At 47.5% G+C, this 23,761-nt stretch overlaps 1 pseudogene; it reads right to left on the reverse strand.

Annotated features, from left to right (window-relative positions):
• Positions 1 to 10,586: 10,586 nt before the first annotated feature.
• On the reverse strand, positions 10,587 to 10,730 carry LOC136396151 (small nucleolar RNA SNORA48; annotated as a pseudogene).
• Between the last annotated feature and the right edge of the window lie 13,031 nt (positions 10,731 to 23,761).

Consider the following 23,761-nt stretch of genomic DNA (forward strand, 5'->3'; position numbering starts at 1 on the left):
ACCCCAATACATTTAATAAAATATAAAGAAAGCTCATAGTCACGGACAACAGCCTGGTGATTACAGGCGGGAAAGGGAGTCGAGGGAGGTAGAAGAAGGTAAAGGGGAGTACATGCTGATGGGGGAAACTTGACTTAGGGTGGTGAACACATAGTACAATAGATGATGCAGCAAAGAACTTTACACCTGAAACGTATACAATTTTATTTGCTAATACCACCCCAATAAATCCAAATATATATTTGTTTCGCAGTGGGCGGGTGTGTGTGTGAAATTTGAGGCAATTAGTAAAATGAAACTCAGAATACTACCCCACAGAATTGTTGTCAAATACTCGTTTAACTATACAGTGTTTGTGCGTCGTGATGTGCTACATGGGTTGTGGTAACTGGTGTTATCAACAAGAAGCGTAGCAGGTGTCCACTCATCCCTGTCTGGCCTGTGGCACTCCCAGAGAGAGACGGAGGACTCCCAGAGCTCAGGGGCTGGGTTGCTCCCGGTGGAATGCAGGCTGGTGCTGCTGAGGCCGATTGCAAGGCCCTGAGCCCATGCAGGGCGAGGAGCCCCTCCTGGACCTGGTCTCAGGCCCTAGCGCTGGGTGGGCCACTGGGTGCTCCTCTGGTCACTCCCTCTGGCACTTCTGCATTCTATCCAGTGTCTGACCCTCAGACACTGAGACCTCTTTTCTTATTTTCTTTATGGGTAGCCCCCTCTGCAGGACCCCCAATGGGGGGTAGGAGGTCAGAATTACCTTTTTTCTTCTTATCTCACTCACCCCATGTAACAACTTAACATATTTCTTCAAAAACCAACACAGCGCTCCCCCCAAAGGGAGCCCCCCCATCTCATTAGGCACAGAGCAGACTTGTGCAGAAGGTGGCAGACAGAGCAGATGCTGTCAGCCCAGCCCCCTTTCAGCTGGCAGAAACGCCCAGTAAAACGTTACATTTTGTTTCAATACGTAGCTGAGCTCTATATTTAAAGAAGTTGCATATTAAAGGAAGAGAAGAAAATTCTCAGGTGCCAGGAAAGAAGAGGAACAGGAAGCAGGAGTGGTGGTTGGGAGTTGATCAGGGACGAGGGGGAGGGGAGAGGAGGGGTGGGGGAGGACGGGGGGAGCGGACAGGACCCAAATAAAGGCCCTCAGGGGACTGGCACAGATGTTGCTGTCCATCTGGGAACAGGAAATGAGACCTCATGCCTGCAGAAGGCGGGGAGTTGAAAGGGAACCTCCCGCATCCAGCTGGGCACCGCCCAGGGCTGCCCGTTCTTTGAAGAGAAGACAGGAAGACCTCTGAGAGTCTGGGGGCGGGAAGGGGTGGGGGTCTCCATCTGCTGGAGACAGGGCGTGGGAATCAGGTCGCCTTAGAGAATTCCGAAGTCTCCTTAGGCAGGCATGACGCACGGAGGATGGATATGCAGTCAGATTTCTACCTTCCCTGTGTGGTACCAGGAAGATGCTCCTCCAACCAGTAGAAAGATTCGGGTCCTGGCAGGGGCCTCCATGAGCCTCGAGGGATAAACTCCTGATCCTGGGTGCCCGAGGTGCCACAGGAACTATCCCTGCAGCCAGCACGCTCGAAGGAAAACGTTCAGGCCCCACTGGGAAACAAGTCCCCAGCAGAGAGGGGTCTGAGGCAGGATGTAGTCAAATTAATACCCCTAAGAATGAGAGAAACCAGATACTGTAAAAAAATAAAAAAATAAAAAAAGACTATAAAATAAGAGTCTTTACAGCTGTAACAATTCTGAGTCCTTGCCGTGTGCCAAGAACTGTTATAAGAACTTCACTGTATTACCATCCCCACCGGCCAGGGAATCAGGGAGTATGGCTGCCCCCAGGGAATCAGCTGCGATGAGAAAATAGAGGCACATAGCGGTTAATTGAGGTCGCACAGGAAATGGGGGGGGATCCATCATAACACTTGTCTCCGAAACACCGTGCCAAGACCCACTGCCCACCGAATACACTTTACTTTCCTTCCTCCGTGGTGATAGAGTTGGCCAGGCGTATGGCTGCATATGCAAGAGATGGTCCAGGGTGACTGAGCGGCTTATTTGGGGGATGTCATCTGTGCAGTGAAGGGACATTACCAGGCTAGACCAACTGAGGCTTCTCTGCATTGAATATTTTTCCTTTTCCTCAGTGAAAAGCTGGGGGGTGGTGAGAGAGCTGACCAGCGGAAGGATGTGATAGTGACCAACACAGCTGGGACTCTCACAGTCGCTGCTGGACTCGTTCCTCCAGACACATCCCTGAGGTCCAGTCTCTAAAATAAATGAGCACGTAACCCGAACGTGTACCCAAGTCCAGGCTCATGGCCCATTTATGTCCAGCCTATTTGGGACAATGACATTCTAGCCTCGTCAGGGAGTCTCCGCCGTCCCTCGAGGAGAGTGGAGTAGGACTTGCCCTGGTTCACCAGGTCAGGCCCAAACGTTTGAATGAGGATCAATCAATTAATTTCCCCTCGGGGACCTGACTCCACCTGTCACCTGCGGATGAGATCTGCCCTGGATCGCTGCACCCGCCTTTTTGCTGTGCTTCCTTTCTTCGTTTTGGGGAGGGGAAAGGCCCTGAGCAGAGGTGGGGAGAGTCGCGTGTCCCAGCCAGCTGTGTGTGGGAGTAGCTCCTGCTGGCTCAGAATAGCCAGCTTTTACAGTCTCAGAAAACTCAGGAGCCTGTTACTGAAAATTAGAAGGAGCAGTTGTAACTATTGCATTGTACGGAGTTACAATGAAACGGCATTGAAATAAGATAACAGTCTCCAAACTCATTCCTTCCTAATTATTTCTATGTTCTCAAGATGATGTGTATTAACTGCACCTGCACACTTCACCTAGACCCAGTGCCATTGGACATCCCCCCCCCCCCAGTGTCAGGTTGGGAGCAGAAATCAGCTGGGATGGGGGTGTTTACACCACAGGCACCAGCAAATACCACAAAGCAACCTCCTGCTGTCTGACACCAGCTGTGAAAAGTATAGCACCCACACTACTGTGTCCTCTTATCCTTCACTGGGCCCCTAGGCACAGGTCTAAGAGCTTGGGGAATATTTTTCATCCATTCAACCATACTGATTCGTTACCTACAATACGTCAGAGTCCATTGCTGTTCTTGTTGTTGTTATTATTATTATTTGACATTTGCTGAGTACTTACTGTGTGTGCCTGGCGTTCTTCTAAGTACTATGTATGTATTAGCTGCCCAGTCCTTGGGATAACCTTTGAAAGAAGTTCTATAATCCTAATTTTTATGGGTGGGGAAACTAAGGAATTGAGAGGTTAAATAATTTTCTGGGTTCACACAGCTAGTAGTTTGCAGGCCCACACGGAACCCCAACAAGCTGGTCCTGAAGCCCGCGCCCTTAACCATGAGCCCGTCCTGCCTCTTGTTGCGTCCAGATATCATGGACGCAGCTATGTACCAGCAGGGCCCTGCCCTCGTGCGACTGGCGTTCAGTGGAAGGGGAAAGCAGACATGCGGCAAGAACGTGCCGGTATGTTCACGTTCAGCGGTGCTGAGAGCCAGGGACAAAAACGCAGCAGGGTTAGGGCACTAGAAATACTGAAATAGGGAGGGTACACATCTTCATGTATCATATTTCTAAGCTAATATTATCCCCATCTTACAGATGAGGCAATTGAGGCTCAGAGAGGTTGAAACCATATCTAAGGACACATAGCTCATAAGGGGTGGGGCCGGAATTCACCCTGCGGTTGCCTGGTTCCTAAGGCTGCCATGTTCCCTCTATGAGCCTGCCTTTCTCGGCTTCTGGACGGCCCCAGGTGACCAGGGGCCTCATTTAAGCTTGAGTTTCCTGTGCAAACGGGGCTCAGCTGGAACCTGCCCTGAACCCAGACTCCTTTGTTTCTGTCCTCCAAAGCCATGTGAGAGGACACAGAATGGGAGGGGGGAATCCCTGTGACACCTGCATAAGTGAATGTGACATCTGCAGTATGCAACCAGACCCACCAAGGGGTCTTTGTCTGTGGAAACAGACCTATTGTATCTAATGTAGGGCGCAGGTGGGGAGGGCGGGGGATGGACAAAGGGCTCAAATGGATCCCATGAGTGCTTAGAACCCACATAGGAAAGAGGTGCGGGGGGGGGGGGAGTGGCGGAGCTGTGGGAACTGCTCTCCCAAGCCCCCTGCATTGCCCCCCAACCCCCCGCCCCAGAAATACTGTATTTCGTGTCAGTGTGGTTTGACCTTTGGTTTGGTGGTATAACTAATTCTATAAAAGCAGCCATTCCTCGTGTCCCCTAAAGCTTACTAGGAAATCAGACCATTAGCTAAAAAGGCAGACCAGCCATGAGGAAGAGAAGGTCTCAGGTGTTTCCCCCACAACCTAAAAATCGATGTAGGACAACCTCCCCTCACCCCTCGTTGGGAGGCCTTGAGAACCCAGGTTTCTCAAGGGCGGGTGGGGGGAGCTGATTCCTGGGTGGAACTCTCATTGCTGATGTGTCAGGGTCCCTGATTGGTGGGTGACAGTCAGCCACCTGGGGCATTAGCTTTTTCATTGCTGTCTTACCCAATTGTTACAAACTGCAGCTTCAAACAATGCCCATTCCTTATCTTACAGTTTAGGCCGGAGTCAAGGGGGCCTCCAGTGCGTTCGCAGCTCACGAGCTCACAAGGTCAAAATCGAGGTGGTGGCCAGGTGGGGCTCCTACCTGGAGGATCGGGTGGGGGGGCGGCGGAGAGAATCTGCTTCAGGCTCATTCAGGTAGCTGGCAGCATTTAGTACCTGATAGCAGGAGAGCTGAGCTCCCAGGGTCCTTGCTGGCTTCCAGACGGAGGCTGTGTCCACTCCTAGAGGCCACCCATGTTCTCTGGCTCGTGAGTATCCACACCCCTATGTTTGCTGCAGCCCCATCTATTCGTGATCACTGGGTTACAGAAACAACCTCAGACGAGCAGATCAAGAAGGTGTGATATAGGCCCTGGCCGGTTGGCTCAGCAGTAGAGCGTTGGCCCGGTGTGTGGAAGTCCCGAGGTTCAATTCCTGGTCAGGGCACACCCATATGCTTCTTCTCCCTTCCCCTCTCTTCCTCTCTGTCTCTCTCTTCCCCTCCCACAGCCAAGGCTCCACTGGAGCAAAGTTGGCCTGGGCGCTGAGGATGGCTCCATGGCCTCTGCCTCAGGCGCTAGAATGGCTCTGGTTGCAATGGAGCAACACCCCAGATGGGCAGAACATCACCCCCTGGTGGGCATGCCAGGTGGAATCCTGGTCAGGCACATGCAGGAGTCTGTCTGACTGCCTCCCCGCCTCTAACTTTGGAAAAATATCAAAAAAAAAAAAGTGTGCTATATATATATAAATATGTGTGCATATAATGAAATAGTAGTCACAGCCCCGAGACAAAGGGAAGCCTGCCACTGTGACCATGTGGATGGACCTGGAGGACCCAACGCCAAGTGAGGTGAGCCAGAGAGGGAAAGACCAATGTGTAGCTGGAATCCACGTCCACCAGTATTGTGTGAAAATGGACATCTCTGGTCACGACTGTTTGCCCCTTGCTATTATAAGAGCTCTTGTAAGGACACGCAGCCATTCATGCTTCACAGGTGTTGATCGAGCACCTACTATGTGCCTGGTACAGAGCAGACAGAAGCCCCTTGCTCTCGGGAAGCGCACGCACATCCCAGTCCCGGGAAGTACAGTCTCAGAGTTAAGGAAACGGGCCGACTAAGGTTCAGGACCCAGAAACAGGATCCAACTCACACCTTCGTTCTCCAGGGTGGCTGTTCCCCTGCCCACCAGGCTGGCTGTCTCTGACATAGAGGGTCCCATGGGCTTGGGCTTCAGGGGACCAGACTTGTGCTGGTCGGTGCTCACCTGGAAGCTAAGTTAGAACGTGGGTATTTTGACCTAGTTTCATACATTGGTGGGTCTTCTGGGGAAATCCATCTCCTGACCATTCATTTAGTGGTCTAGCCTCGTTCCTTTTGAACCTGTGGCTTCTCCTTGGAGGAAGGTACAGAGAATGAAATGTACTCGTTTGACTACTTGCCGTTAGCTCCAGGAAAATGACCGAGGACGGCATAATGCGAAAGGAAGAACCAAAATGGAGGAGAGGGCACACACGTGCGTCCCATCGGTCTGCGTGGGCAAGGAAAACGAATTTAGGGCCGTGAGGCCGGAGTGTGAGCTGAGTCCTGGCTTGGCCCCTCGGTCTGCTAGCAAATCTGAGGCTCAGTTTCCCCATCTTCTAGATAACAACTGTCTTATGTTGGCATCATGGTTCCATGAAAGAGTAGCCATCAGCACTCAGGGACCACCTCTGCGCCCAGCTGGCTGAAAGGAAGACTGTAAGAGAAATGCAATGGTGTCTGTCCGCTGAGCATCCACGGGGAACAGGGAACTCCATGCTGCAAACTGTCAGACCCTGAGCAAGAGTCACATCAGCCCTGGACATCAGGGGGGGCCTCTCACACCCTCAGCTTTGGCTGCGAAACTCTGAGGCCTTGGCTCGATCTCATGTCTTTGGTTCCAGCTCTGCCAATGGCCCTTTTCTGTTGGTCCAGGAGTCGATGCCCTCCATTGGGTTGCCAAGCTCTCGTCTCATGTAGGGCCAGCATCCTTCTGCAGAACTTGCTGCTGTCCCATCAGCTGGCCCATCCAAACCAAATACTCCATTAATTCCACGACTCCCCTCATTTGGACCCGCTTCCCCGTTAAAGAAAGGCAACACCACACACACACACACACACACACACACACACACACACACACACACACGAGAGCGCGCGCGCCTTTGAAATGTCTCAGCATTGAGATAGGAAATACGCTTATAACCAAGCACACTAGCCAATGAGTGGACCCCGGAAAGTCTGCCCCATGGTGCCTGGCAGACCTGTGTGCCTCTGGCATTCTGAGCCCCGTGCTGGCCAGGCTCCACTGTCCAGGAGCAGAACGCTGCAGTCTACAGGGAGCTGCCTCAAGAGTGGGGCATATGAGGTCAGCAGCCCAGCAGAATGACTCCCCAGACGTGAATGCCCTGGGCCGTGCCAGGTGCTGCTGCTCTGAGAAGTGCTTAGTCAATGTGCTGCCCGCGCAGATGGAGGAAATGTTCAGGACTGCTGAGGGTGCGTCCTTAGGCTTGACTTACACTGCAGGAAAGATTTGTATAGTGATCCTTTAGAAGGAGTGGTCAGTCTGGCGAGGTGAGGAGGCAGGGCTGGACCCGGGAGGCAGGGGGAGGGCTGTCGCATCTCACCAGCACCGGCCAGTACTGGGACCCCCTCAACGGCAGCCATAACAATGTGGGTCCTCAGAAAATTGCTGTTTTGGTGCACATTGTGCATTGTCTGATGGGAGCATCCCTCAAGACCCGTGGTTCTCAGCTGGGGGTGGTTCTGTCCCCCAGGACAGAGTTTGGCCATGAACTCTATTATCCAGTTTCCTTGGGGATGAAGTTGTGACCCAGGAGGGAGGAGAGCATCTCCTTGGCCGGGTTTTTTCCTCCCTTCCTCAGTGCAGAGCTTCCCCAATTTGTATGTGGGACAGTTGACTGTCATGGGTCTGAAAGAAGCCGCAGAACCTGGCAGAAAGTGGTGGTGGTGGTGGGGGGGGATGCACACATAGTGGAGAGGGGTGCCCAGTGGGACACTGTTTCTTATTTTGACTCCTCCCTTCCATCCCTTTCTTTGACTATGACTGAGGGACTACTATGTCCAGGCACTTGGTGGGGCATGAGGAACGCGAAGATGAAGGGCATAATTCTCTACATGTGTGTCATTCACAGCGAGAGGAAGAAAGGCTTAGAACCCATGGCCGGCGGCCCCCAACAGAAGCAGAAGGAGGGGGCTTGGATGCTGGACCGCCGAAGGAGTGTGTGTCCATTCTTTATCACTGCTCTAGCAAATTACCACAAACCCAGGTGGCTCAAACACAGTGCAGATTTCTTGTTCTTGAGATCTGGAGGCCCTCTGTCCACAATCAGTGTCACTGATGAAAGTTAGGTGCCTGCAGGGCTGGGGAGGGAGGAGGAGGAACCCCATGCTCTGGGAAGGAATGCAGCACTTCAGCCCCTGGGGCAGAGCGCCCAGCTTGGCCACGTGCAGCTGTCTGTGTACAGAAACCACAGATAATCAGTGGGTGAGGGTTGAGGCTGCTAAATTCTGGATAACCAGTTATGCGGCAAAGCAAACTGCTACAGGTGGGGTGGGGGTCACTGTTCCTCCCACACAGCAGACCCCCCCCCCAGCTTCTCTTGTAAATCCTCCCCAGGGCTGTGCACCCCCCTCCCCAGAAGACCCGGGGAGGGCGAGGGGGGGGACATCTAGCCACAAAGTCCTTTTGTCATCTTTTTCTCCTGGGTGCCTTCTGGTTTCAGTGTGACATCACCCAGAGGCTCATTCCAAGAGATCAAGATTCTTCTCTAATAAACTTCTGCGTGGAACCAGCTCGCTGACTTCACCCCCATAAAGAAGCCCTGCTGAGTTCCCCAGCTTGACCAACATTGCAGCTGGCACGGCCGAGAGTGAGGAAGGGCATCGAGGGAGGCCCTTTGGGAGAGACAGTTGTCCGTGGTTTGCACGGCGTGGTCCCCAACAGCACCAGTGTCTGGGAACTTGGGAGAAATGGGAATTTGCCGGCCCACCCAGGATCTCCTGGGTCAGAGACCACATGTCACCAGCCCTCCAGGTGGTTCTGATGCATGACAGACCCCGAAACCATTGTTCTGAAGGATATCACAAAGGGCGCAGAGCTTGGCCGGGCACAGTGATCAGCCACTTTCAGGCTCTCAGAGGCCCCGGGGACAGGAAGGTCAGGGAACCTGTGACTGGAGGGTGTCAAGGTCACGGTGGGATTTAACTCCTGCCTAGTCTCCTCCCTGCCACGCAGCCTGCCACACAGCGGGTGTTCAAGGGATATTTGAGGGATGCGGGAACGAAGCAGTCCTCTCAGGTATGACCAGGGACACAGTCTCCTGAGTCAGGGCCCTAGGGTTGGAGTTCTCTTCTCAGCCTCCTTCAGAGAGAAGGCCACCCTGGTTGAGAGAGAGGACAGTCCTCTACCATGGCAGGAATCTTTCAAACATCAGAGGTGTGGCGTCCAGTGAGGAGCAAGTTCCGAGAGAAGCCACAGAGCAGGGACCAGTGCCATTCAAGAGCCTGCGGAGCCCGTCTCTGTCCCCTGCGGCCCCGATGTAGGCTTCTGGAGCAGGTCCAGCCCCTCCCCCCTGGCCAGTCTCCTACCCAAGGCCTCGGCCAGGAACTCCTCCCCCTTACACCATATTGGAAATAACAAGGAAAACCACGCGGCAATGTGCCTGACCCACATGCGAGCAGTTGAATGGATCCTTTCCAAGCAGCACAGGTGGCCCTGGGGCAGACAGGTACCTGTCCCCGTTTCCAGAGCACAAGGAATCTTTTCTGGTCTGGCCATCAGACTTGGATCCCTTCCTCACCGGACGTTATGCGGTTCCCGTTGCCTTGGAGAGCTCAGGTGATTAAGAGTTTACAATAGCTGCTTCCAGGACCCTCCTGCAATTTCGATGAGTCAGGCACCCAAGTTCCATGGGGCAGGTGTGTGTGTGTGGGGGGGGGGCAGCCCCACTGTTATCTGCCCCAGGGAAGCCTTGTAGCATTCGGTGTATTATTGTGTTGTCTGGTAAAAAGCGGGAGTCTTTCTCTAGTTCTCTAATCTTTCCGTGGGAGTTCTTGTGGGATGATAAAAATTCCTTACTGAGCCCGCAGAGAAACTGATTGCTCTCATCTTTAGTCCTGTTTGGGGTACATTGGGAGGGAGCAAGACCATCTGTTCCACTCAAGCGTTCCCGTTCTGTGTAGCAAACTTTGGGAGGAAACGGGCAGAAGTGAGGTCAGCGTGAGAAAACCACTCCTCCCTCTCTCATCCCAGCACGAGCACAATCACGTGGCGGCAGGGACTGCTGGCCGTCCCCCACATTCATCCCCTCCTTTCTTCCTTCTTTCTTATTTGTCCCCTCCTTCCTTCCTTCCTTCTTTCTTTTATTTTTTATTTTTATTTTTTGCAAATGTCCTGAGTTTTACTTGCACACACTTGTGAGCTTGGTTAGTTGGGTGTAGTTTTATCAGTGGGGCAAGTTTGTGGACCCAGCACGACAGTCAAGACGCCAGACAGCTCCACGTCACAAGGATCCCTCTGTAATCCCTTTTGTAGCCGCATCCAACTCCCACCCCTACCCCCTAATCCCATTCCCCTAGTAACCACTGCACTTTGATCAATGTCCATGAGTCTCAGTTTTATATCCCACCTATGTGTGAAATCATATCATTCTTGGCTTTTTCTGATTTACTTACTTCCCTTAGTATAATGTTCTCAAGGTCCATCCATGCTGCCACAAATGGCAACATGACATCGTTTCTTATGGCTGAGTCATATTTCATTGTATATATGTACCACATCTTCTTTATCCAATCCTCTATTGAGGGACACTTTGGTTGTTTTCTGGTCTTGGCCACCGCGAATAACGCTGTGATAAACATGGGGATACATGTGTCTTCTTGTACCAATGTTTTTGAGTTGTTTTGGTAGATACCCAGTAAAGGGATTGCTGAGTCATACGGCAGTTCTACTCTTTTTTTTTTTTTTGTGCCTTAGGCATGAAACAGCTCTGGCCACCAATACAGGCATCAAGCTAGGATGAACTAGGGCTAAACATCTGCTTTGCCCCTGACTGATATAAGAGCAACACCACCAATCAGGTGCCTCTTCGCCCAATGCCAGGGGCTCTATTCTTAATTTTTTGAGGAACCACTGTACTTTCTTCCATAATGGCTGTACCAGTGTACATTTCCACCAACAATGAATGAGGGCTTCTTTTTCTCCACAGCCTCTCCATCACTTGTTATTACCTGTCTTGATAATAGCCAATCTAACAGGTATGAGGTGGTATCTCATTGTAGTTTTGATTTGCATTTCTCTAATAGTTAGTGAAGATGAGCATCTTTTCATATATCTGCCGACCATTTGTATGTCCTCTTGGGAGAAGTGTCTGTTCAGGTCCTCTCCCCATTTTTAATTGGATTGTTTGCTTGTTTGTTGCTGAGCTTTGTGAGTTTTTATATATTTTGGATATTAACCCCTTATCAGAGCTGTTGTTTGCAAAAATCATTTCCCATTTGATTGGCTGCCTTTTTGTTTTGTTGTTAGTCTTTTTTTGTTGTTGTGCAGAAACTTTTTAGTGTGATATAGGCCCATTCATTTATTTTTTTTTTACTTCCCTTGCCTTTGGGGTCAAATTCATAACATATTCTCTACAGCCAAGGTCCATGAATTTAGTACCTATGTTTTCCTCTACATAATTTATTGTTTCAGATCTTATACTTAGGTCTTCGATCCATTTTGAATTAATTTTTGTACAGGGGGACAAACTATAGTCAAGTTCATTCTTTTGCATGTGGCTTTCCAATTTTCCCAGCACCATTCATTAAAGAGGCTTTCTTTTCTCCATTATGTGTTTTTGGCTCCTTTGTCAAAGATTATTTGTCCATATATATGTGGTTTTATTTCTGGGCTCTTGATTCTGTTCTCCTGGTTTGTATGTCTGTTTTTCTGCTGCTACCATGCTGTTTTCATTATCATGGCTCTGTAGTATAATTTGAGGTCAGGTAGTGTGATACCTCTGACTTCATTCTTTTTCTTCAGGATTGCTTTGGCTATTCAGAGGTTTTTATGGTTCCTTACAAACCTGGTGATTTTTTTTTTGTTTTATTTCTTTTAAAAATGACATTGTGATTTTAATGGGAATTGCATTAAATTTGTATGTTGCACTGGGTAATATGGCCATTTTAGCTATGTTGATTCTTCCAATCCTTGAACATGCAATATTTTCCATTTCATTGTGTCTTTTTCAATTTCTTTCAATAAAGCTTTTTAGTTTTCAGTATATAAGTCCTTCACATCCTTTAAGTTTATTCCTAGGTATTTTATTTTTTGTTGTTGCAATTATAAGAGGAATTGTTTTTCTGAGTTCATTTTCTGAAATTTCATTTCTGGTGTATAGGAAAGCTGTAAATTTTTGTATATTGATTTTGTATCCTGCAACTTTACTGTATTGGTTTATTATTTCTAATAATTTTTCAGTGGAATCTTTGGGGTTTTCTGTATACAGGGTCATGTCATCTGTAAAAAGTGATACCCTAACTCCTTCTTTCCAAATATGGATGCTTTTTATTTCTTTCTCTTGTCTAATTGCTCTGGCTAAAACTCTAGAACTATGTTGAATAAGAGTGGAGAGAGGGGGCAGCCATGTCTTGTTCCTGCTTTAGTATATAACTAAATAGTTTTTCACCATTAAGTATAATATTGGCTGATGCTTTGTCATATATGACTTTTATTATGTTGAATATTTTCCTTCTATAGCCATTTTATTGAGTGTTTTAAACAAATGGATGTTGTATCTTATAGAATGCCTTTTCCACATCTATTAACAAGATCATATGATTTTTGTCTGTTGTTTTGTCAGTAGGGTGTATTATGTGGATTGATTTACATATGTTGAATCATCCTTGTGCTCCTGGAATGAATCTCACCTTATTGTGATGTAATTTTTTTTTTTTTTTGTATTTTTCTGAAGTTGGAAACGGGGAGAGACAGTCTGACAGACTCCCGCATGCGCCCAACCGGGATTCACCCGGCACACCCACCAGGGGGCGATGCTCTGCCCACCAGGGGGCGATGATCTGCCCCTCCGGGGCGTCGCTCTGTTGCAACCAGAGCCACTCTAGCGCCTGGGGCAGAGGCCAAGGAGCCATCCCCAGCGCCCGGGCCATCTTTGCTCCAATGGAGCCTTGGCTGCGGGAGAGGAAGAGAGAGACAGAGAGGAAGGAGAGGGGGAAGGGTGGAGAAGCAGATGGGCGCTTCTCCTGTGTGCCCTGGCTGGGAATCAAACCCGGGACTTCTGTATGCCAGGCCGACGTTCTACCACTGAGCAAACCGGCCAGGGCCGATGTAATATTTTTTAATGTATTGTTGTATTCAATTTGTTAGTATTTTGTTTAGGATTTTTGTATTGGTATTCATTAGAGATATTGGTCTATAGTTTTCTTTTTTTGTGTTGTCCTTGCCAGATTTTGGTATCAGGGTTATGTTAAACTCATAAAATGTGTTAGAGAATATTGCTTCTTCTTCAATATTTTGGAAGACTTTGAGAAGGATAAGTATCAAATCTTTGAATGTTTGGTAAAATTCACTAATGTAGCCATCTGGTCCTGGACTTTTATTTTGGGGGAGGTTTTTGATAGTTGTTTCTCTTTCCTCCCTGCTTATAGGTCTATTTAGGTTTTCCACTTCTTTATGACTCAGTCTAGAAAGATTGTATAGTTCTAGGAACTTACCCATTTCTTCTAGATTGTTAAATTTGGTGGCATATAATCTTTCATAGTATTCTAGTATGATCCTTTGTCTATCTATGACGTCTGTGGTAATTTCTCCTCTTTTATTTCAGATTTTGTTTATATGAGTCCTTTCTCTTTTTTTCCTTACTGAATCTAGCCAGTGGTTTGTCAATTTTATTGATCTTTTCAAAGAACCAGCTCTTTGTTGTATTAATATTTTCTATAGTTTTTTCTCTCTAGTTCATTTAGTTCTGCTCTATCAGTTTTTTAAATGCACGAGTCTCTCTCTTCTTCTCTCTGTAGCGCCTCTAGTTGCCTGTCTTGATGTCACTGATTCTATTCTCTCTCTGGCGTGTTCTATCAGCTAAACTCGCTAGCTCATTTCTCAGTTCATATATAGAGTTCTTCATCTTTGTTTCTTTTTTAAAGTTTCAACCTCCTTGGTGAAGTACTCATTTTGTTCATTAATTTGTTTTTTAAACTCATTAAATTGCCTATCAGTGTTTTCTCACATCTTGTTGAGTATTTTCAGGACTTTAGTTTTGAATTCTCTATCGTTTAACTCCAAGGTTTCCATGTGGTTGAGATTGCTTTCTGGAGTCTTTTCATTTTCTTTCTGAGCTACATCCCTTTCTTGTGTAGCCATGGTATTCATTTTATTCTTCCTTGTTGGCATTTGAGAGTGGGAGTGTTAAGAAATCTAACAAAAAAGACAACTATAAAACAAACGAATAAATAAAAATACAATGAGTAGAAAAAATTTAAAATAATGAAAAGTAAAAAACAAAAACCACAAAGAGTAAAAACTAAAAATATAATCAGAAACAAATTATCTATAGAAAAATAAGAATAAAAATATAAAAATTAAAGAAAATAAAATTCAAAAGACAAAAAGATTTCAATTTTGAGAGCTTTTTTGTTTTCTTCAAGTAGGTGGTGCTGTATCACAAGTTTTAGCTCTGTGAAATATCTGGGCAGCCCTCTGCTGAGACACAGCTGTTGTGATGATGAGTGGCATGCTGTAAGGTTTACGGCTTTAGCAATGGCAACCCTAGGCCTCCTGTCGCTCCTCCCAACATCTCAACAGACCAGGGAACCAGACATGGTGCACCTCTGTTCTTCAGAGGAGAAAGTAGCTCTGGAGAGCTAGCTGTGGGGTAAGTCTCTGTCAATCTCTGTACCACCCCTGAGAGAAGGGAGGCAGGAGGATCTGGGAGGCAGGTGGCCCACACTTTGATTTTCTCCATCTCTGAGCAGAGCACAGGCTGCCAGCAGACTGCAGGAACACTGGCCAGGACCCCTTGTTCCGCCGCCACTTGGTTTAGTATTTCCTTCGTTGTCCCTCAATCTCTCCACTCCTCCCGGCAGAAAGAGACCTAGTCACTCCAGCTTTCTCCCCTCTCTGGAACCAATGGCATGAGTGTCTTATCTTCCAACCCCCTTCTCAATGCTTCCCTTACCTTTAGTCAATTCCAAGCATGCATCTTTTCAGGCATGCCTGTGGGCCCAGCTAGGGTTTTTATTTACTGCATTATAGCTGTTTAATTTGTTGAAATTTCAAGGGGAGAGATCAAGGGTATTTCTCACAGCATCATTACTCTGATATCATCCCAAAATAATGTTTTAATAATTCACATTCACATCATTTAGGTAAATCTTTGGCACCCAAGAATAGTTCAGTAAATTTGGTTTAATAAAAACAGCAATGTTTCCTCTGCGTTGGCATTAAGTATAATCAAAACATACATTTTTACTCTACTTGAGTTCCCTAAACAGATTCAGGTTCATTTATCAAATAAGCTCTCATTACTTCTACTTAATGTTTAAGATTATGAAAAATGTAAATTTGTATTTAGCAGAATTGAATCATTATTCTGGAAACTTGATCTCATCAGTAACTATGTTTTATAGCATGTGAATTTGAAGGTCATTTCCAATATCTTTAGGTAACTCAAAACCTTATACTGCTACTAAATTGAGTTAATTAATGGATATCTGTTGGAGACATATGTCACCTCTAAATAGGAGACAGTGCTGAAACGTTAATGGCTAACCATAATCTTAGGTTTATATCCATTTGTCTAGTATTTTTTATGCTGAAGAGAGGCTGTATATTTGGGGTCTGCTAGTGAGCATGTTAATAAGACACTGTGCTACTAGGGATGTGTGTGCTATAGGAGGTCGTGAGTTCTGCTGATTTGTTCAAAACGCTGGTGTCGGACAGACTGTTCCCTGTTTCTAGTCTCCTAATGTTCTCTGTGGAATAGACATAGTTGAAAGTTATAATCAATATATGCAAATGAGATGGCAGAGAAAAACAACCTGGTATGCCAAGCAGGCAGGATGTGCTTTTTTTAATGAAAGAGAGAGAGAGTAGTTTTGTCCTAAATGAAAATGACTGGTGGCTAAAACATGAGGAATGAAGAGGACCAAGCATGAGGGATATTAAATCTCACAGAGGATTTGTGGAAAGGGAATTTTACTTGTGGTGGTCAAAGCTCACTAAGGTTTGGATGGGTTTGTCAGCGTCTGAAAAGGACTTTGGTATCAACTCCGGTGCTGACGCAGAACCAGCATTTGTTTTGCTCTCTGTTCCAATCACAAACCCTTCTTGGATCATTGGTCTGCTCATGATATGTGGTGATACAATGTGATTCTTCACTTTCTATATGATCTGCTGAGAGAGTAAAGAGTCTGTGTCTTCACAGAGGAACTTCTCATGCTTTATATTGATGCTGTTACACCCTTGATGATTTAAGAAAACAAGCTTGTGCTATTTTATTGTCACTTTGAAGAAGGTGTCTCAGGTGCTCATCATCTAGTTCCTATCTTCGGTGTCCGAACCTCCTAACAACTTCTGATATTTTGCCTTCCCAACATCCAATTCCACATTATCTCTTTTGTACCTAAAACTGCCTTTGAGATTCCCCCAGAGGGCCCCTGGAAACTACAGAGAATTCATTCTGGCGCCTTTGAGAAGGAGAGGTGTTAGAAATAATGAGGTTTCCTTGGTATGCTACTATTGACAAATTGCAAGGAAGAGCTGTCAAGTCAGAAGGGAGGCTTAGCCTTCCCTAGGCTGATGGTTATGAATACAAATGAAGGCCCTTGGTAATTAGTAGCATGGGTAACGTTATTAGCACAAATATTTCAGCATTGCGTGTCATGTGGGTAGTTCCTAGAAGCTTGTCAGTGCCCTCACTTGTCTGTAACGTGTTCCTATTTATCAGAATACTGGTGATGCTTTGCCTTAGAGTACACAACAAAAGGGTAGCACTAGTCAGTAATTTTTTTTTAATGTTAACTTTGTTGCCACTTTATTACTTTAACTTGAATGTGGCATCTTCTAGGGCAGCAGTTTCATAATTCCAAGTAGGGTGTCATTACCTATGGAGTTTCATTAACCTAGAGATATTTAGGACCGACTCCAGGCTTACAGAATCTCTTTGCTTGGTGTTCATGATGTAGTCTTGGTATTTTCTGACTGTCTGCTTGATATTTTCATGGTATCCTATGTTTTAGAATTGTAGTATGCTAAACATGAAGATTTTTTTTTTCTCTGTAAAAATTATGTTTGTCTATGTTCAGGAATTAAATATAATATCTGCTCTTTGAAAATGGGGTTAATCATTATATTCAGAGATATTGCCTCTAAGCTCTTTGGGGTTGAATTTTATTTTTATTTGGCACAGAAACTGATTCTCTCTCAGTTGCATCATCCATGCACAAACACTGATCAAATCTTTCACTTTTGAAAACAGCAAGTAAATGGTAGATATGCGAACTTGGCCTTGTCTGGGTGGCATTCATCAGCTTTCCCCCTACCTTCCTGAGAAAACTTGACCGAAACTGACTGGATCCTACAGATTTGATCAAATGACCCATGTTTACCAAATTTGAAAATCTTTTTAGTTTTCTTTACTATCTGGAGACAATCCTCCAAACAAACATTTCCATGTTCTGTCCCTCCCACCTGACTTAGTGTCCCCGAGCACTGCCACCAGCCTGCTCGAGTCCCTATCAGGCAGGACTCTAGGTTACCTTGCGGTTGCCCAACAACCTGGTATAAACCCCAGGGGCAGCAGACTGTGCCCAGGCCGGCCCTGTCCCTGGACAAGCTGTGTCTGCACCGCTGAGGGAACCCCGCAAACTGCCAGCTCATACAAGCTCTTTTCCTAGAGGTAACAGAGATAGTGGAGGAAATGGCCAAGAGTGTCTACATCTGAGCTGGAAAACTTCAAGAAACTCAGCAGGTGGTGTGAATAAGCAAGGATGTCCTTCGTCAACCATGCAATCCATTGGACGGGTCACTTTCTGGATTTAGCTCCTGGCTTTTTACTTTTTAATATAACCTTTCACGTTAATATTTCTTTTGCATTGTAGGCATTCCTCTTTTAAGAACCCTAAAACAACTCATCTTTGCTGCCACCTCCAAACAGGTGATCTGGCTAGTTTTTGCAGGAGCAGCCCGAACAAGAGTCCTTGGGAGACTGTCTTTTAGACCCGCTTCACCCTCTTGGCAGGTTTCTGATCACCTCTGCATTGTCCAGCAATGAATGACATTCGTCTTGAACAAAGGGAGTGGGGCTGATGATGTTGAATGTTTTTTTGGGTTTTTTTTAGTGTTGCACTCCCGAAAATTGCAACAGTTAGGAAATCCCCGATCCGTTTGTGTTCCAGGAGCAACTAACCCCAAAGGGCCACCATAGCCTTCTGTTTTCTAAGACGCATCCTTCCTCTGGACTTCCATCAGACTCTTAGGTGATTCTCTTGTCGACTTGATTCTGCAAAACCCTGGGCCCCATTCTTTGTCTTCCTCATTGATGACCATTCTTATTGCAATAGCCTGGCCAGAATCCTGTCTTTAGTTGTCTGGCTCATTTAGTCATTCACTCCTTTCTTTCCTTTCCCATCTATGGTTGAGTTCTCTCCATTTCTTTACTTCCTGAGTCTCAGCTTCCCCATCTGTAAAGGACTGGTACTTCCACCTCTGAGTAGCCAATAGTAAGCACAAAGTATCAGTCTCTGTCCTCAAAGGAAAAAAAAAAATCCAGATGCCATAGGTGTATGAACTGGTGAAAAGAGAGGGGATTGTCCCTGTGTTACTTTGTCTCACAATTGGGGAAGCAGTTCAGAGCAGGTGCCCTGACACAGAGGTGGCAGCAGGGGGCAGGAGTGCCCTCTCACAGGGTCAGAGACTGGCGCACGCTTGTATATTGGGAGCACGTCTTCCTTCTTTCTGGGAAGCGACATCCTGCTCCATTTGGACTTGGATGTGGGGGAAGCCTGTTCCATATGAACTCTGAGGCTGTTAGGAAAATTATTTCCCTTTGTAACCCAACGGAGAAGGAGCATCTCAGGTGGGAGCTCCCCTTCCTGGCTGGTGGCTGGGTTGCCCACATTGTAGGGTTACTAAGCATTTCCAGGGAGGTCCTGGTGTGACTCAGTCTGGCAGGTGAGAGGGCCAGGGTGTTGGCTGTTTTAACTTCTCGGGCTGGAAGAGGCCAGGTGGATGGACAGACGAAGAGTAGAATTTCTCACTGCGCTGTCTGAGGTTTCTGTGACCCCCCAACCTGGCTCTTCGTGGAGCCCCCTCTGGGTCCGTTGGCAGCTTCTAAACACACATGGGTATTTCTGGAAAGGAAAAAAAAAAAGCGGAAGAACGTTTACCACGTGACATGGAAAGTGACAAGAGAGAACAAAGTCACCGCTTGACAATTCAATAGTGAACTCAAAATTGCGGTGGTTAGCGGTTTGGTTGGAAGACCAGTTTCAGACACACCAATGCAAAGTAGTCAGGAAACACATTTGCCTCTGAAAAGTGATCACCGCGGTGGTTTGCATTAAGCAGCAGTTGGCCTGACTATGGAGCAAGCAGAATTCTCAGAGACCTGCAGATTTTAACCTCTGAGAAACGGAGACTGCTTTCGGGGACCTTGACAGAATGAAAGTCACTTATTTGCTGCTTTGTCTCACTCGCCACCCTGTGGTTCCCAGTGAGATGTTTATTTTCTTTCTATTTCCAATTCTTTGCTCCCTGTCATCACCTCTTAAGTCTGATTCTCACCCTATGGGAGGGGGGGCTGAATTATTCAGTGAGCACAGTAGGTGCAGTGCCTGGGGCCCCCAGAACTGTTTTAATTTCCTTTTTAAAATCAGAAGAGAGAAAAAAAGAAAAAGGACTTTGAGGCCAAAGAAAATGTTTTAATAGACAGTATGAATATACTCATCTTTATACCAATGCATAAAATGTAATTTAAAATTCTTTTTCTCTTTTATGGAGGAAAGGGCCCCTCCTGGGAGTCGCAGGGTAGCCCTGAGCCTTTGGATTTGTTTGTTGATTACAAATGTTCTCAAGCCCTCAGGGACACAGCATTAAACAGCAGAACTTGTTCTGTCCCTCTGATAAGGCTAGAATAAGGCCCGAGGCTGACTCCCCCTCCCCCCTCATTGCAGGCTGTGCCCCTCACCTGTGGGTGCAGAAGGGTTTCCCTGGGGACTCCCTGTCTGGGCTGTTGGCCCCAGCAACCTCCCTCTCCAAGGCTTCTGCAAGCTGGTGACGTACAATGGTCTTGGCCACTGGAAATCCCGATTTGTATAAACTGGGTGTTGGGCAGATAAAATGTATTATGCTCACTTTGTTAAAGAGGCCGTTGCCCAGGTGATATTAATGTGTGTTGAGAATTGTTGTAGCCTGAGGCTTGGTTTTGGGATTAAGCCTGTCCCACCCTTTTTGGTGTGAGGTGGTACAATCCTATCATGCCTCAGAGAAGTGACTTTGTATTAGAGACTTCCCTATTGTGTATATTGGATTAAGGGTTTGGATTTCTACACTATAAAATAGGGACGGAGCGGGAGTTTGCACTCTTAGTTCCTGAGATTATCATTAGAGGAGAGCAGAGAAAGGCCACGTGGAGGAGGCCAGGAGAAGCAGCCAAGATGGCAGAGTGCTGAGTGAGATGCCAGTTTGTGCAGAGTTTGTATCTGGGATAAGGAAGGAGATGGGGAACTGAGGAGAATAAGGCTGGTGAGCTAGAAACCTTTGGTTCTAGGAAACTCGGATAAGTCAGTGGCTTTGTGAGCACTAAATGTGACTGGGTTTTGGAGCCCAGTGTGTGTTTTTACTTGCCCGCTGGGTGCAAGCTACAATGAAAGACTATGGCCCATCAGTTTTTGGCTCCGCTGTTTCTTTACCGACTGTCTGAATCCAATGCGAACCTGCACGGGCCAGGCGGCTGCTTTGGTAGTGGCCCTGGCCCCGGCTCCTGGCTTTACACTGGGTGTTGGGCAGATCAAGTTATTTTTTTCTCACCCTTATTGTTAAAGATGGCCACTGCCCTCACATGACACAGCTAGTTGCCCTTCTTACTTGGAAGGGGTGTGGTTATGCTAATATATGTTGAGGGAGGGCTTTCACACCAAAAGGTTTTAAAAAGAGGAGCTAGGAGGCCATTTGGGAAAGTGATCTTGTTCTTGTAGGCAGGATGAGCCCCTGGTATGGCAGGGCTGGGAAGTCACGTGGAGGAGGCACTCAAAATGGCAGAATGGGGAAGAAAAAGCCAGTTTGTACAGAGAAGGAGATGGGAATAGAGGTGAATAAGGCTGGTGAGGTGGGAGCCTTTGATTCTAGAAAAACTCGGATGAGTCAGTGGCTTTGGGAGCCCTGAATGGAAAGGGAAGTGTTTCCTGCTGTGTGTATTTACTCGCCTGCCAGGTGTGAGCTAGAATTAAAGGAAAATGGACCACTAGTTTTTGGCTCTGTTGATTCCTTACCATTAGTCTGAATCAAATGCGAACCTGCGTTGGCCAGGCGGCTGTGATGGAGACCGCGAATACAAGCCCAACACGGGTGTATGTGTGTGTGTCAGAATTATGACCACACTGGCTGTGGTTCAAAGCAACAGTCGAGGCACGTTGTCTGATGCGGGCTCTTCTTCCCAATTCTCATGAATGTCCATGTCAACCTTTATGTAGCAGACGCCATGAAAAATGGTTACTGGTATATGATCACCGATCAACGAGTGATCTGTATGGCAATATAGTGGTGTGATAATGAATGCTGCAGCTGGCACCACTTGCATATTTACATCAGCTCTGTGGCCCGGAAGGTCCAGCATTCACTGTCTCCTTCCTTCATGAGAACAATGTCAGACGTCATCTGTAAAGTCAGTAGGCAGGGCCAAGGCCACTGTCACAGCAGCCCAGCCCATGCAGGTTCGCATTGGATTCAGACAGTCGGTAAAGAAACAGCGGAGCCAAAAACTGATGGGCCATAGTCTTTAATTCTAGCTTGCACCAGGCGGGCAAGTAAAAACACACACTGGGCTCCAAAACCCAGTCACATTCAGTGCTCACAAAGCTACTGACTTATCCGAGTTTCCTAGAATCAAAGGTTTCTAGCTCACCAGACTTATTCTCCTCTGTTCCCCATCTCCTTCCTTATCTCAGATACAAACTCTACACAAACTGGCATCTCACTCAGCACTCCGCCATCTTAGCTGCTTCTCCTGGCCTCCTCCACGTGGCCTCCTTCCGCTGCTGGCTCTACTCTCTCATGCTAATCATCCCAGGAACCAAGAGCGCCACCCCTCGTGTAGTCTACCCCCATTTTATATTGTAGCTTCACAACCTCTAATCCAATATACAAAATAGGGAAGTCTCTAATACAAAGTCACTTCTGAGGCATGATTGGATTGTACCGCCCCACATCAAAACGGGTGGGAAAGGCTTAATCCCAAAACCAAGCCCCAGGCTACAAGGATTCTATCTGCCCACAGAGACACACATTAATATCACCTGGGCGACGGCCTCCTCGTGGGCAGCGTAATCTTTAACAAAGTGAGCATAATACATTTTATCTGCCCAACATCATCATTGTGTGGAGAGCCTGGCTTCTCTCTTCTAAGAAATTGGGTTACTGGGGTGCTGGCCTTTCACTGATCCATAGGAGGAGAACCGTCTTCTGGTGAGTGCCCTCCCCCGGGCTCCCTTTCTCCCAGCCGGAGCAGGTGGGCACAGCATGTCCCCAGTCTGAGGTCTCTGTCTTCCCTCCTGCCATCCCAAGAGACTGCTCCTGTCCTGGCGGACGTGGCTTGTCAGGGTGAGTTCCCATGTGGTTCCACTCCCTACCTCCCCAAGGATTTGTGCTGGCGAGGATCGATGGGAAGTTCCGGCACCAACCACCCGGGGTTCTGCTCCTGGTGGTGTGTCCCTGTATCAGGAACTCATTGCTGCTAGGTCTGTCTAAACTCTAAAGCTGTGGGCACCATCATGGCAGTCATGCACCCCCTTGGAGACCTGTACTGTAATTTGGGGACTGGCCTCTATCTTGTGGTTCGGGGGAGCACGCTCAAAGCAGAAATCTGTTCTTCGTAGCAGCACAGGCTGCGGTTGGCCTCCACGGGGGGTGGGTCCTGAGCTGTGGAACCCCGTCCCCCTAGCCTTTTGGTGTGGGTGGGACCTGTGGCTTATTTCCTCCCAAAAGAATGTGGCGAGGAGGATGGGATGTTATTCTCAAGATTATGTTGCACAGAGTTGTCACCTGTCACTCCAGAGCCTCTTGCAGTGTTTGATGCAGCTGCTGGCCAAGTGGCCGAAGTCCATGTCAGGGATGGAGGATGGCTTTGGCTAAAAACTGTTCGGGAACTGACAGCAACTTCGGGCCAGCAGCTGGTGAGGAACAGAGCCCCTAGATCCTATAGCCCAGAAGGTCCTGAATCCTGCCAACCACCCCTGAACCTGGACGTGGCTCTCTCCCCAGTCACGTGTTGAGATGAGACCATGGCTCTGGATGACATCTTAACTGCAACCTTGCAGGGGACCCAGCCAACCTGTACCCAGATTTCTGAGCACAGACACCGTGAGACGACAGGTGTGTGTTGTTTGAGTGGCTAAGTTCGTGGTGATGTCACTCATCAGACATTAACCAACAGAGATGGCCAGGGCTGTGTTGGAAACAGACTGTGGCCAGCAGCTCTGTGTAGCTTCTGTGAGGACAGGGCCACATCTGTCTGCATCAGGCTCATAGCTCAGTGTGGAAGGCTCATTGCTGGCTTTGCGATGCGGTGGACATGTGTTCCCAACACCAGGTCCAGCCTGGTTCTCGGGTTCTGTAGTTCTTGGGTCAACAAAGAGCTGTGCAGCCTGGAGTGAGTTGCTTCATTTACCTGAGGTCCAATTCCCTTACTTTTAAAATATAATTGTTAACTGGACTCACGATCTAGGGTGGAGGAAGTGGCTTCAGAGACAGGACTGAAATAAAATGTTTCCCGTAGTCCCTGGTGGACAGTAAGTGCTCAGGATCTGCCTCCCTGCCCCAGAGAGACAGACTCCTACATGCGCCCGATCGGGATCCACCCAGCATGCCCACCAGGGGATGATGTTCTACACGGTGAACGGCTGGGTCCCAGGTGCAGAGCCACCAG

This window comes from Saccopteryx leptura, chromosome 2, assembly GCF_036850995.1.
Source record: "Saccopteryx leptura isolate mSacLep1 chromosome 2, mSacLep1_pri_phased_curated, whole genome shotgun sequence".
In the NCBI taxonomy this organism is placed as follows: domain Eukaryota; kingdom Metazoa; phylum Chordata; class Mammalia; order Chiroptera; family Emballonuridae; genus Saccopteryx; species Saccopteryx leptura.